The sequence below is a fragment of the Papio anubis genome, unplaced genomic scaffold, assembly GCF_008728515.1.
Source record: "Papio anubis isolate 15944 unplaced genomic scaffold, Panubis1.0 scaffold389, whole genome shotgun sequence".
NCBI classification, from domain to species: Eukaryota; Metazoa; Chordata; class Mammalia; order Primates; family Cercopithecidae; genus Papio; species Papio anubis.
In genome coordinates, this window is record NW_022164049.1 from 50,449 (window position 1) to 63,874 (window position 13,426).

The following is a 13,426-nucleotide window of genomic DNA, read 5'->3' on the forward strand; positions in this document are numbered from 1 at the left end:
CAGTGGCTAAAAAGCTACCTATTGGGTAGTATGTTACTACCTGGGTGACAGGCTCACTCATACTCCAAACCTCAGCATCATGCAATAAACCCATGTTACAAACCTGCATGCGTACCTCCTAAATCTAAAATAAAAGTAGAAATTATTTAAAACAAAACAAAACGTGTTGTACTCTACCCAAAATACATTTGGCATTGTTTGTTATCATAATTGTAGTTAGATTTTAGCTCTGCATCTTTTATATTTCATCATGTTTTGTTGAGTTTAATTATAAATCCATACATATTTGTTAAGAAAAGCTGGCTTGATATTTTCCAATGACAATTACATTTTATCCAAAGGAATAAAATGTCTTAGAATAAAAACTGCAAGAAACTTTAAACAAAAACTTTATATATAAAAACAGTTAGCAGGCCAGATTTGGCAGGCAGGATACATTTTGCCAACTTCTACTTTAGAAGATTGAGTTAATCATAATTCTCACTTCATGGCTTACAGTCCCATTGATCCATGAAAGCTCTCTCTTCAAATTTCCTCATTTGATTTTTTTTAAATTTATATATTTCCTATATACCTATTCACCACTTTCATTCCCTTTCCCACGAGTCATTCTGAGATAGATAGATAGATGATAGATAGATAGATAGATAGATAGATAGATAGATAGACAGAGATAGACGGACAGATACATACATACATACGTACGTACATACATACATAGGTAAAAGATAGATGATAGATATAAAATGGGTATATATTCATTTTAACATGTTCAGTATAGATTTTTTCTTAGTGTAGGTCTTTACAAAACATGTATAGGTATTTCATATATTTTAACTTTAAATGAAATTAACTTTAAATGAAATTAACTTTTATGTCATATTGTTTTTTTCTTCATACAATGTCATGTTTTTAATAGTATATTATACAGTCATAATGTATTAATTTAGTAGATTATCTCTAACCGATAAATAGGTAGGAGTGGTAGATGTTAGTAGTATTCACCAATACCTAGTTCTCATTTCTGGAGTCATCAAAAAAAGTGATTGTTGACCCAGAATGTTTGTCTAGACACGCACTGGACTCTGCATCAGTGAAAACAAATATGTTAGTGTTCATTTATTACCATAGTATTACCTATCCTATCCTTGTATGTTGCTTTTATGTACTCCATAGTGTACGTCTAAAGCATCAAACCCATCTACTGTCCTAGGAATGGATCATTGGTTTGCTTAGGCAGCATAGCATAGCGGTTAAACTCACAGTCTCTGGAATTCAAGTGTTTGGTTAAAATCCTGGAGCCATCACTTACTAAATATGTAATTTAGGGCACGACTGCTTACATTTTTGGCTTCAGGTTCTTTGTCTGTTATATAGGGAAATTTATAATGCATACCATGTGGGGTTATCCTTAAGATTAAATCATTAGAATCGTATTTTGAAACCTTAAAGTAATTTTTAGCATTTAAAAATTACACACTCTTTTAAATTTAAAAAACAAAATAAACTGCATGTCACCAACATTTTTAAACTTAGGATTTAATATGTAGGGCCCTTCTGTGGTAACTATTTCATGCTTGCAGGGGATGAGCAGGGTAGGTATTGTTGCCCACAATTTGCAGAAAAGAAAACTAAGATTCAGAGAAGTTAAGTCAGTTCTCTAATATCGTGCTGCTTGTAATAGCAGCAAGATTCGAACCTCTCTCCCTGGCTCTAAAAGAGTAACTCCTGAGTTTCTTTGGTCTATAGTAACAGGGGACACTATGTATGGAAAAGTTATTCAGCAGAACCTCTTATGATGGATATTAATGCAAGAGCTCCAAGTGGAAGACTTGCTGAATTCTAACCAGGCGGTGGTGGAGGTGGGGAAGTGAAGGGAGGGAGAATGAAAGACAGGCGTGTGGGAGGGCAGAAGCTGCCAGTGAGGTGAGGAGAGATGTTTCCCCAAGGATAGAGGGAAGGAAGGTTAAAGGCATATTGATCTTGAGTGGGAAAACATTCTCCTGACTTTTTATCCTGCCTTCAGATCATCTGGGATCAAAAAAGGGTCTGTTACCAAGCTCAGCTTTGGAGATGGGGCAAAAGATACAACAGAAGAACAACCATTTACTGACATGGAGGGCACCAATGTGGTTTTTGATGATATGAGCTAAGCTGCAAGGTAGAGGCGATGTGGAACCTGTTAAAATATGCTTCAAGTGGCGGGCAGGCAGCAGCCAAGCTCAGGCATCATCTCAAAAAGAACCCATTTCCTGACCTAAATATGGGTCTGGCTTTCTTTTCAAAAGAAGTTGCAAAACCACCCAGGTCAAACCCACAGGGGCAACAGAGCATGTTATAATTTCCAAGGTGCTTCCCCAACAATTACCTTCTAGAATTCTCAGAGCTATCCTGTGATAGTAGGTTGGGCTCTGTTTATTGTTCTCGTTTTACAGATGATGAAACTGAGGATGAGAAAAGACAAGGACGCAGGACTACAGAGACAGTGGGAGAAGTAGGAGCAGATCATGGCTTCCTTATAATTGCCCGATTATCTTCGCACCAGAGCACATTATATCCGGCCAAATTGACTTTTCACAAGGTAGGGTGATGGTGTCCCTGTATGAATATATATGAATATACCTATCAACCTAACTCAATTATATATTTATGTGTCTTCATTTCCCATTCATCTTTATAACCTATCGCTTATGATCAATTCCCATTACCTGTTAATATTTTCATAATTATCTGTATCCAAGTAGCTGTAAATTATCTGTCTATTACATCTCCTGATTGGTCATCTTTACATAGTTTTTACACTGACTCATGTGTTGTATGTATGATTAATCACACCATGAAGGAAAGCACAAGAGCATTGAAAACATCAATCTATGGTTATAACTCTTGTATTCTTAACATTGTCTCACTGATTTACTTAACCTCCCTGAGTCTCAGTTTTCTTCCTTGCCAAATAGAGACAGAAATGCCCCTCTCCTGGGGCTGGGAAGATCTCCTAAGATAGTGGTTCTAAGATGCTGGGCATAGTGTCTGGATCAGAGTAGACTCCCAGATGTAGTTCTTCCTTTCTGCTTGCCTCGACCAGAACTTTGTTTTCTCTTCTGGTTATTTAGCTTTTCTATTGTTTCCAGTTGGTCTTCACTGGTCTTATCTCTGAGCCTCAATGTCACATATCATATGAGTGGATTATTTCAGCATTTGTCACACAGTTTTGAGAATTACCCATTTTAGGTCAGATGCCATGACTTGGCAACTGGCTGTAAGCTTCTTGAGGGTAGAGCTTCCCATTTACCATTTAGAAAACCAAGAAGTCATCCTGAATTCCCTACTTTGAATCAGGGCTTCACTCCTAATCAGTGTCAAGTGAATATTTAATAAATTAGATAAAGAATATTCTCAAGGAGCATATTTGAACTCAGGAGAAGACAATGTAGGAGTATAGGCATGCCGGGGTTGATTCTCCACATACATACAAGAACTGGGACGGCAGAGTCCTCAAAAGTTTTCCCAGAATAATTATTTAATGAATTCCTCCAGTCTGTATTTCTTGACCAACTAGTCTATGCTGGGTCCTGTGATATGTGCTGGGGTTATAAAGCTAAACCAGACACACGTCTGCAACGTGAACAATAATGAAACAATTCCATTCCAATGTGATGAGGGCTGGGATAGACGGATGCATGGGGAACATTAGAAGCAGAAAGAGAAAGAGGGCATGATGTTGGGCATCTGATATTTTTCTGCCAGTACTTTTTTTCTCCCTTCACCTTGTAAGACCACATCTTTATTTTGAAGAGCTAAGGATCCACCATTTAATGGTATTCCTGGCATTCTTGTGGACGCAGGCTAATTGTAAACTCCTCCTCTTGGCTACAATCATTGGCTCAAACATTGGTGTGTGATCCAACATGGTCCAATAAGAGTCCTTCCCTGGAAATTTATAAGCAGATACTAACAGAAGCTCTTTCTTTCCTCTGGATGACAATAGTCACTTAACAAACCAGGAGGCATGTGCTGCTTGACCCACCACTCTAGCCATTGTATGGAAAGCCTCTTCATTATATAAGAAAATGAAATCAATCCATAAGGTGAAGCAGGTAATTGTGATAAAGAATAAACAAGTTCTGGATAATTTTTAAGTGCCTAGAACTCCCTGAGGTCATTCTATCTTTGTATTTCCCAATTACATGAGCCAGTATACTCTCATATTGGTTCGAAATTTGAATTTCTTCAAACTTCTACTTCAAATATGTATAGTATTGTGTACCATTATCTTGTTTTAATCCCAAGACAATATTGTGAGATCAGTTGGTATTACATCGTAATACTATTTTCATAAGAAAACTGAAATCAGAAAAGTAATGATGCAGCTGAGTTTGGTGAAGGTAATTGTACCTGAATCTGAGAGATAAATAAAACTTTCTGGTATTTAGGGCAGGATTCTAATCTTATTCATCCTGAGGTATAATTACCAGACCACACATTTTAGTGTTCTTTCCTGGCATTAATATGAAGCTTATCACAATATCCTACTATTTCTTATCCAGAAATATTGGTTGGAGTTCAGTTAATACTTCTACATTGCTAACAATATGTGGGATTAATGTTGCTCTCTCTCTGTTTTTCTCATATATATGAGATATTTATAAGATATGCACACTTGTATGAGAAAGCCAGAGAGATGGCATATATGTACATGAGATACATACAAACACATATGTATATGTATAAATTACATATATAATATATAACAAAATAACACACATGTAAAATACATATATACTGTATACATATATGTATAGTGTGTATTATTTGTGCACATACTATATTTACCATTCTGACTCAGAGAATTTCATTAAGAAACATGCATTAGAGGTGTTGATCAGAATTCCCTAGATAAGGTCCATTGCAAATGCCACTTGATAATGATGCATTTATTTTGTTTCCAAAATGTGAACTGTCAGCCTTAAATTGAAACAGGTTGATGCAATGTGATCACATTACATCAGTTTGACTTTAGATAAAGTGGTATGTTTGAAATGTAAACATGTGATTGGTTTTAGCAATGTCTTTTAAAAGCTTGTGATCACTTGTTTTGTACAACCCAGTTTTAGCATGTCTTTTAAAAGCTTGTAGTCACTTGTTTTGGACAACCCAGTTTCTGACTTACTGGATATGCTTGAAGTACCTGGTCAGCCCATCACTGACCATTGTTGAAAGAGGCCAATTACTTGATTGCAAATGATGTCAAAAGGCTTTCAACTGACCTCAGTCCTGGGAAGAAGCTAGTTTAAAAAGTTGTTATTGATTTCTTCTTCCAAATATTCTATCTTTGAATTTTTATTAATTAGACTGTCAGAATCTTACTAATTTAGAGAGCATCCATATAAATTGATGCTGTCTTTTACAGTTTTAAAAATATGCATGTATCTATTAAGATTTTAATACCAATATCTGCATTATTGCTGTTGCTACTGTTATGTGGATGTGCGGATGGGAGTTCCTTGTTGGTTTGTTTGTTAATGTAAGGCAAGAGTATGAGAAAAACACACTCCTAGAAGACTGATTTTTTTTTCCAGTCAAAGCCTTGTCTAAGGCATAATTTAAAGTGCTGTTCATTGACCCTTGTGAAACACCCAAGTGATAACGTCTATCTAATGTTGCGTATCGGAAAATAATTATATCAGGAATGGATATGCTTACTCTGTCAAGTCAAGCTTTACCTCTTCTATACTACATTACTTGAAGATAAAATACACATTTAATGCTAAATAGTAGGGTTTTTTTCCCCAAACTAATTTACTCAACAATTACTATATCACAACCAGCACTCATCGAATGATGACTGTCTGCTAAGCACTTTGCTGATTTCTTCCATTCATTATCTCATTTACCTCCCTGATGGAAATTTGTTTGGATTTTTATTGTAAGTTAATCCAAATATATACATACCCATGGTTTGAAAGAGTGATCAGAATGGTTTATGACGAAAAAGAGTATTGCCATACCACATTCTTTATTCCTGCTACTCAAAAGGAATCTCATTTCTCAAAGTCAATGCTGGCATTATTTTCTAGTATTTAGCAGCATACTTCTAAAAGTTTATGTGCCTGGTAATATTGTTTGACTTATCAACCTTAGGCGTGTTTTTCTCCACACTTAACATCTTTCCACAAAGTAAGCATAATTATAATACAGTTTTATTTAAAATAAAATATATATGTTCATATTGTCATATTTACATAAATGAACATAAAATTTGCTTTTTGTTCCTCAAATATTTTTGAATATTTTAGTGGAGTTAGTAATTGCCTATCTTTACTTTCACAGTATTTTATAGGTTAACATCATTTTTCTTTTTTTTTTTATTTTGAGATGGAGTCTTGCTCTGTCACCTAGGCTGGAGTGCGATGGTGTGATCTCGGCTCACTTCAACCTCCACCTCCTGGGTTCAAGAGATTTTCCTGCCTCAGCCTCCCAAGTAGCTGGGATTAGAGGTGCCTGCCACCATGTCTGGCTAATTCTTTGTGTTTTTAGGAGAAATGTGGTTTCATCATGTTGCCAGGCTGGTCTTGAACTCCTGACCTCAAGTGATCCGCCCACCTTGGCCTCCCAAAGTGCTGGTATTATAGGCGTGAGCCCCTGGACCCAGCCACATCATTTTTTAATACATCATCACATATACTAAGTACTAAATGATCATTTCACATCATCTACAGTTTTTTTTTGTTGTTATTTTTTTAACTCCATGTGTCAGACTTATCTTACCTTGTTCTTTTGCTCTATTTTGAAAAGTTTGTTCCCTGAGCCTGATATAAAACGATCCATCTAGAACTTCCTTCCAATATAACTGTAGGATTTCCTTATGAGATTTTTCTAAAATGGAAGATGTGTTTCATGGATCTTATTACTCCCACTTTAATATTTAGTCCTTCAACCTTATAGGAGCATATCTCCCAATAGCTTACTAAACAAAGATATGGGAAGTAGTACTTACAAACCTTTACTTACCTGAAGTTATTCTTTCATGTTTACTGTATGTTTATAATTCAGCTGGTTGGAAATGTTGTCTGTCAAATTTTTAAAAACATTACTCTTTGTCTTCTAACAATTCTGCATTGTCTTTGAGAGGATTGATATATCCTGATTATTTTTTCTTTTTAAAGATGGTCTTCCCCATCCAAACTGGAAGTTTTTAGACATTTCTATTTACCCTTTCATTTCAAGTCATGAAAATGTATGATGCTGTGGCCTTTTCAGGATCTTTTCTTTTCCCTTTCTTTCTGTAATCTGGCCACTTACTGGAAAATTTCAATCTGGAAACTCTTTTCTCTTTCAGTTCAAGGAATTTTATTTATTTGTATTTTAGAAATACCTGTAATACCTATTACCTATAATTATTCTTTCTAAATTGGTTCTTTAATATGCTTATCTTTTATCTCCTACCACAACCATTAGGTCCAGCCAAGAGGCAGTACCCACACAGTAATTTTAACAGGGAACATTTAATATGAAGATTATTAATTAAAATGTGATATTGTAGTAATGAGGAATTAGCTAGTAAAAGGTAAAGATAACACGAGAGAATATAAGAATAGCAGGCATAGGTAAGGGCCACAGTCCCTAAGGTTATAATAGAACACCAAGGGAAAATCCCTCCCCTACTTCTAAGGTAGATCTCGATTCCACTGGAAAGGATGTGACCATGGATAACTGAATTACCATTCACCTCAGAGAAGTTCACTGAGGTGCTTCACCAGCAGGACTTACCACAGTCTGTGCTCTGCACTGCCATGACGTAGCCTTCCACAGAGAGGTTCCATACCCAAGAACACAACATAAAATGACACAAGAGAGTTCTGGGGAAGTGAAGCAGGTCCCATGTACTGCTGACCACTGGGCTACTACACTCTACAGGGGCTGGGTGCTATAGAAGCTGTGTGTGCTACAGGAACCTAGGGAGAAGAGCAAACTAGAGCCTGGAGGAAAAGACACTTCATTCTCTAGTTTTCCTCCAGTTTCATGCCAACTGGCAAAGAAGAAACATTCATAAGGCCCATCTCCCTTGTCTTAGAGAAGGCTATAAATGGTGCATTTAGAGCTTACAGGCAATACTTGGAAAACTGTCCCACATGCTTTTTATTTTTTTGTCATTTTCTCTGTCTGAATATTTTCTTAACTTTGTCTTGCAACTTTTTATTGGAGTTAAAATTTCAGTCAATGCATGTATATGTACACATATACATATATACACACACGTAATTGATAAGAATTATTTTCTGTTTTTTATTATCTTTTATACCAGCCTCTTTGTTTTTTTCAGATACAACGTCTAGGCTTACATTATTAATAGCTTTGGTTCAGAAGTTTTATTTCACTCCCTGTCATATCTGTGTTCTTCCAGCTTTTCCTTTCATATTTATTGGTTTAGAATTTTCCCAGTCATTTTGGATGCCTGTAAACTATCAGTTGATCCTTTACTGCTTTTTCACCTTCTAGGTACAAAAAAACTAATTTGACGCTTTGAGCAGATTGGAGGGGTTTATCACTGGGCTTTATTATCAAAGTGAAGGGGTGGGAAATCACCACTTTCACTGACTGACCACCATAACCATATTTGAAAGTCCTTTTTCTAGGGCCATTCAGATTTTTCCATCCTCCTGCCTCTGGTCTCTAGGCACGACTGCTCTGTGGTTTACGAGAACTCAGGAGATGGAGTGATGTTCAACTCCTTCATACATAGACATTCAATCAGCCCCCAAATTTTTACCATCCTTGTATATCTGTTGTTCTATATTGACTTCTTAGGATAAGTTGGTTTGTTTTTCATCAGTATCTCCCTCTGCAGACATTTATTTTGTGGTTCTGCCTCTGTTTGTTGAATCTTCCATCTTCAATTCCTAAAATTTGTTGAAGTTTCTTATGTAGTGCCCTTTCTTCTTTCATTTTTTTGGGTTCTTGTAGATTTATACCATTTTTTATTTCTTACTATCACTTGAGAGATACATTCAGAAAGGAAAAGATAAATGTGTTCTATTGCATGTTATTTTCTAATTTAACAGCCTTATTGAACAATTGTTTATTGAAGTCAAAAATTCTTCTTAGAAATGATTTAGTCACAAATAATAAATAGTTTTAAAAATTAACCTTGAGAAAATGATAATGTGGGACAGTGAGAGAATACATGAAGAAGAAAAAAGTTGGGTGAGTGAATGAGAAAAGGAATGAAAGCAGAAATAAACAATTGTATATCAGTGGAGAGTAGGGTGTAGTAGAAAGGACAGTGAGCTGGCGGAATCTGAGTCCTCGGTTTGTGTCTCACTTGCTGTAAAGCCCTGGGCAAGTCAGCTCTTCAAATGATCTGAATCTTCTCATCTGCACAGTGGGTCAGAGAAGGTTGAGACGAGAAATATGAAGGATCCCTTCAGGACTTACAGTCATCTCTGCTCGCTCCTTATCTTATCTTCGTTTTTTGTTTTTTTTAAAAAATAATAACAAATACATTTAAGAATAAGGGATCCCAGGATTTTCTTAAAGCACTGGTTACCAGGGTGCCACAGGCCCCAGTGAGAAGCTGATAAATCTGATGTGGTCTTTAGGAATATGTACATATACAAGGAAATACTTGGTTGAGAATTTCAGAGAGTTCTCAGGCATCTGAAGGCTCACAAGAGGATTGCCATTGCCGTGAGGGAATGTTGACCTTAGAGCTTTTGTTCTCCTCCAAGGTGACCTCTGGACTTTGTCTTCTGCAGGGGACTGCTTATATGTGTTTCCTTGGGATTTTGAGGCATCCCAGAACATAGTGAAAAAATTGGAAAGACTTTCCTTACATATAAACCTTGTTATTCAGGTGAACCAATTTTCTCTTTGTAAATCAGGACATTTGCAAATGATTCATTAGCTTTGGCCCAGATAACTCCATAACAAATGCATTTGCTGCGTGGTGCAGATGATGTATCAGCACAAACAGCTCACTGGGCCCCCATTAATTATATAGAGAGAATGAAGGAAGTATGAAGAGGCAGTCACAGAAATTCCAGTTAGGGGTATATTTCCCTGGGAGAATTAGGTACCCTATGTTGAAAGAATCCTATAAGCTATCTGATCCTTTTTTTCTTCAACAAACATGACAGTGAATCCTTCATTCTTTGTTTCATTTAGTCACCTAATATTTACTGAGCATCAAGCAAGGATGCTAGGTGCTAGAGATAAATAAATAAACAAAAGAGATACACCCCTTGTCCTCATGGAACAAATGTGTGGAGGTGATAGTAAGAAAAGGATCACAGAAAAGAATATACGATTACCATAATTATCAGGAGTTGTGAGAGCAGTTAAAAGGTTTAGGGGGTAGAACACACCTGGTAAGGAGAGGTCAAGGACATTTTGGCAAAGGAAGTGATTTTAGAGCTGAATTGTGAAGGGTAAGATGGAAGTAAACTGGCTGAAAAGTTGGGGAGAGGGGAGCTCAAGAGTTACAATACATTGGGCTGAGGCACATGCGCCATATTTGTTGAAAAAAAAAAAAAAGTCCAGTGATGCAGGAGGATAAAAATATAATTAGAAGAGGTTGGAAAGGCATAGGGGTCACTCATACAGGATCTATAAACATCTGAAAATTTTGACTTTTAATGCAGGGGCAATGAGATGCCTGTGGGGGATTTGAAGGGATGCAGAAATTAATCAAAACACCAATGCAAACAATTTCAGGTTAAGATTTGGCATGAGAAAAGCATTTACTAAATGTTTCCTGTGTGTACCATTAGACCAGCAATAGGCAAACTTTTCCACCAAAGGCCAGATAGTAAATATTTTAGGCTATGTGGGCCATGATGAGTTTTTTTTTTTTCCTTTTTTCACAACACTTTACAAATATAAAACCAATCTTCTCTCAAAGACAATGTTAAAATAGATTAAAGGCAGGATTTGGGCACCCAGTGTGTGCTCAACCCCTGCACTAGATGACCATAAGCTCTATGATGAAAAAAGATAATAGTTCTCTTTCCCACTATAGAATTTTCAATGCTCAAAACAGCAGCAGGCACATAGTGAGTACTTAATGTAAATTTATTAAATTAATTAGTGGCTGAACCAGGTGTTTTAATTATGTAATATATCTATTGATGAGAAAAACAAATGATATGCTGATATCATTGTCATTGACTTTTTCATTATTGTTGCCACTGTTATTCTTGCTGTCATTATTCACAAGTCAAAGATAAGAAAATAGTTAACTTTGCCCAAAATCATATAGACAACAAGTGACAGAGCCAGAATTTAAACAAAGTCTACAAAATTTCTAATCCTATGCTCTTTCTTATGATTACACTGCCTCTTTTGTAAATGACACATAAACACTGTGTAATATTAGTAAACATCAGATGACAGAAGCACCACCAAATACTAAGGGGGAAATGTGCCATTTTCAGAATGGGGGACAGAGAACATGCACCAATCTCCTCCTTTCTCCTGAGATGATGGTAAGTGTTAAAGACCTGGAACCAACCCACATGCCCATCAAGGATAGACTGGATTAAAAAAAAAAAGTGACACATATACACCATGGAATACTATGCAGCCATAAAAAAGGAAGAATTCATGTCCTTTGCAGGCACATGGATGAAGCTGGACACCATCATTCTCAGCAAACTAACACAAGAACAGAAAACCAAACACCGCATGTTCTCACTCATAAGTGGGCATTGAACAATGAGAACACATGGACACAGGGAGGGGAACATCACACACTGGGACCTGTCGGGAGGTGGGGAGCTGGGGGAGGGATGGCATTAGGAGAAATACCTAATGTAGATGACAGGTTGATGGGTGCAGCAAACCACCATGGCACGTGTATACCTATGTAACAAACCTGCACGTTCTGAACATGTATCCTAGAACTTAAAGTTTAATTTTTTAAAGAAAAGAAAGAATGCTTACAGGCCGAAAACTTTAACAAAAAAAAAAAAAAAAAGAAAGAAAGAGAAGGAGATGGAGGGAGGGGAGAAGAGGGAAGAAAGGAGAGAGCATGGGAGAGAATAAAACAAAAAAAAGCATCATGGATGAGAGAAGTCACGCTTTTCAGGATCAGGTGACACTGTTCACTAATGAGGCAGAGTGTGTATGTATGAAAGAGATTTTCACTAAAGTAATAATTACCTGCCCAATAGGTTACAGATATGAATCTCTCTCATAATCTCCTATGACCAGGTGTTACTGCAAGTTCTGTGGATTTTATCTATCAGGTGGAAGGAAGGTGTCTGTCTCTTCTTGTAAGCATTTCAAATATTTATGTTATTTTCTTGGCTTTCCTATTACTTGGCTTGGAAGATATTGAGAATTTCCTTTTCCTTGTCTCATGGAAGAAGAAGAGAAAACAACTTACCTAGAAAATTACGTTTTTCACAATGGCAGCAAAAACACAGGTTACTCTAATGTCTGTCATCCCCTTTACCTACCCTAGTCTTCTTATGCATATTGAGGAATGAGGAAGAAGGACGCTAGTGTTCCTAACAGGAAGGTTGCTTGCTGGTTCCTTGCAAGATCTAGGGGTCAGACATGAAGGAAGCCAACCCAAAGTTGGCTATTTTTAGGTTTCTATTTAGAATATAAGCGACAGGATATTTTGTCTTTAGCTTTGGGACTTAGATACAATTTAGACTATACAAATAAAAATGTCATCAGACGTCTTATTATAGCAATATTCAGTCCAGTTTGGAAAAATAGCACTGAAAATTACAGGAGGACATTTTCTGAGGGATATTGATGGTGGGAGCAATTTGACAGACACTCTAGTATAATTGTTAGCTTGGAGAGACTTAGAGATATCATAAAAGGACAGAGCAAAAAGAAAAAAAGATAATCAGAAATTTTGGAAATAAACACATAAACCAAAAACAATAATATGTTTAAAATATGAAGCTAACTAAAAAAATATATGAAGCCAACTAAAACATGACATAATTTTGAGCTATTTTATCTTTTTTATTAGCAGAGTCTACAATTTTACTGGTGTTCTGAACATCCCCCTTGGCCTGATGGTGGCCAATGCCATTAGGAGCAGTGTGAAGACAGAGTCGTAGTATTTTCTTTGGCTCTATATTAATTCAGTTTTCAAATTCAATTGTTAGAAGCAGCCTAGAAACACACCACAGAGGACTGAATTAGGGGACACTCTCAGGGTACAGGTTCAGCCCTTGCTCTACTTTTGTTCTTAAACTTTGCCCCCTTATTACCTTGCTTGCCTGTCCTTAATCCCAGTCCTGTCCTAGCATTCCTAACCACTCTGCAAGGCTGCATTATTTTATCTTTCTATCATCACCATAGCAAAGTGACTGGCATCATGTAGGTCCCTGCCACTCAAAGAGTGGTCCAAAGACCAGCAGTATGAGCTTCCCCTGTAATCTTTTATGAAATGCAGAATCTT

General features: G+C 36.6%; 1 long non-coding RNA gene across 3 annotated transcripts in view; it reads right to left on the bottom strand.

The window, feature by feature from the left end:
* Window positions 1-13,426, bottom strand: part of LOC116273139 — a 43,092-nt gene that overhangs the window by 12,288 nt on the left and 17,378 nt on the right. Inside the window, exon 5 of one of the 3 annotated variants that reach the window (XR_004181610.1) lies at window positions 11,991-13,137. The exons of the other annotated variants lie outside the window; for them this stretch is intronic. This is a non-coding gene — a long non-coding RNA (uncharacterized LOC116273139). Of the gene's footprint in view, window positions 1-11,990; window positions 13,138-13,426 lie in introns of those variants that run through there. 3 annotated transcript variants of the gene reach the window in all.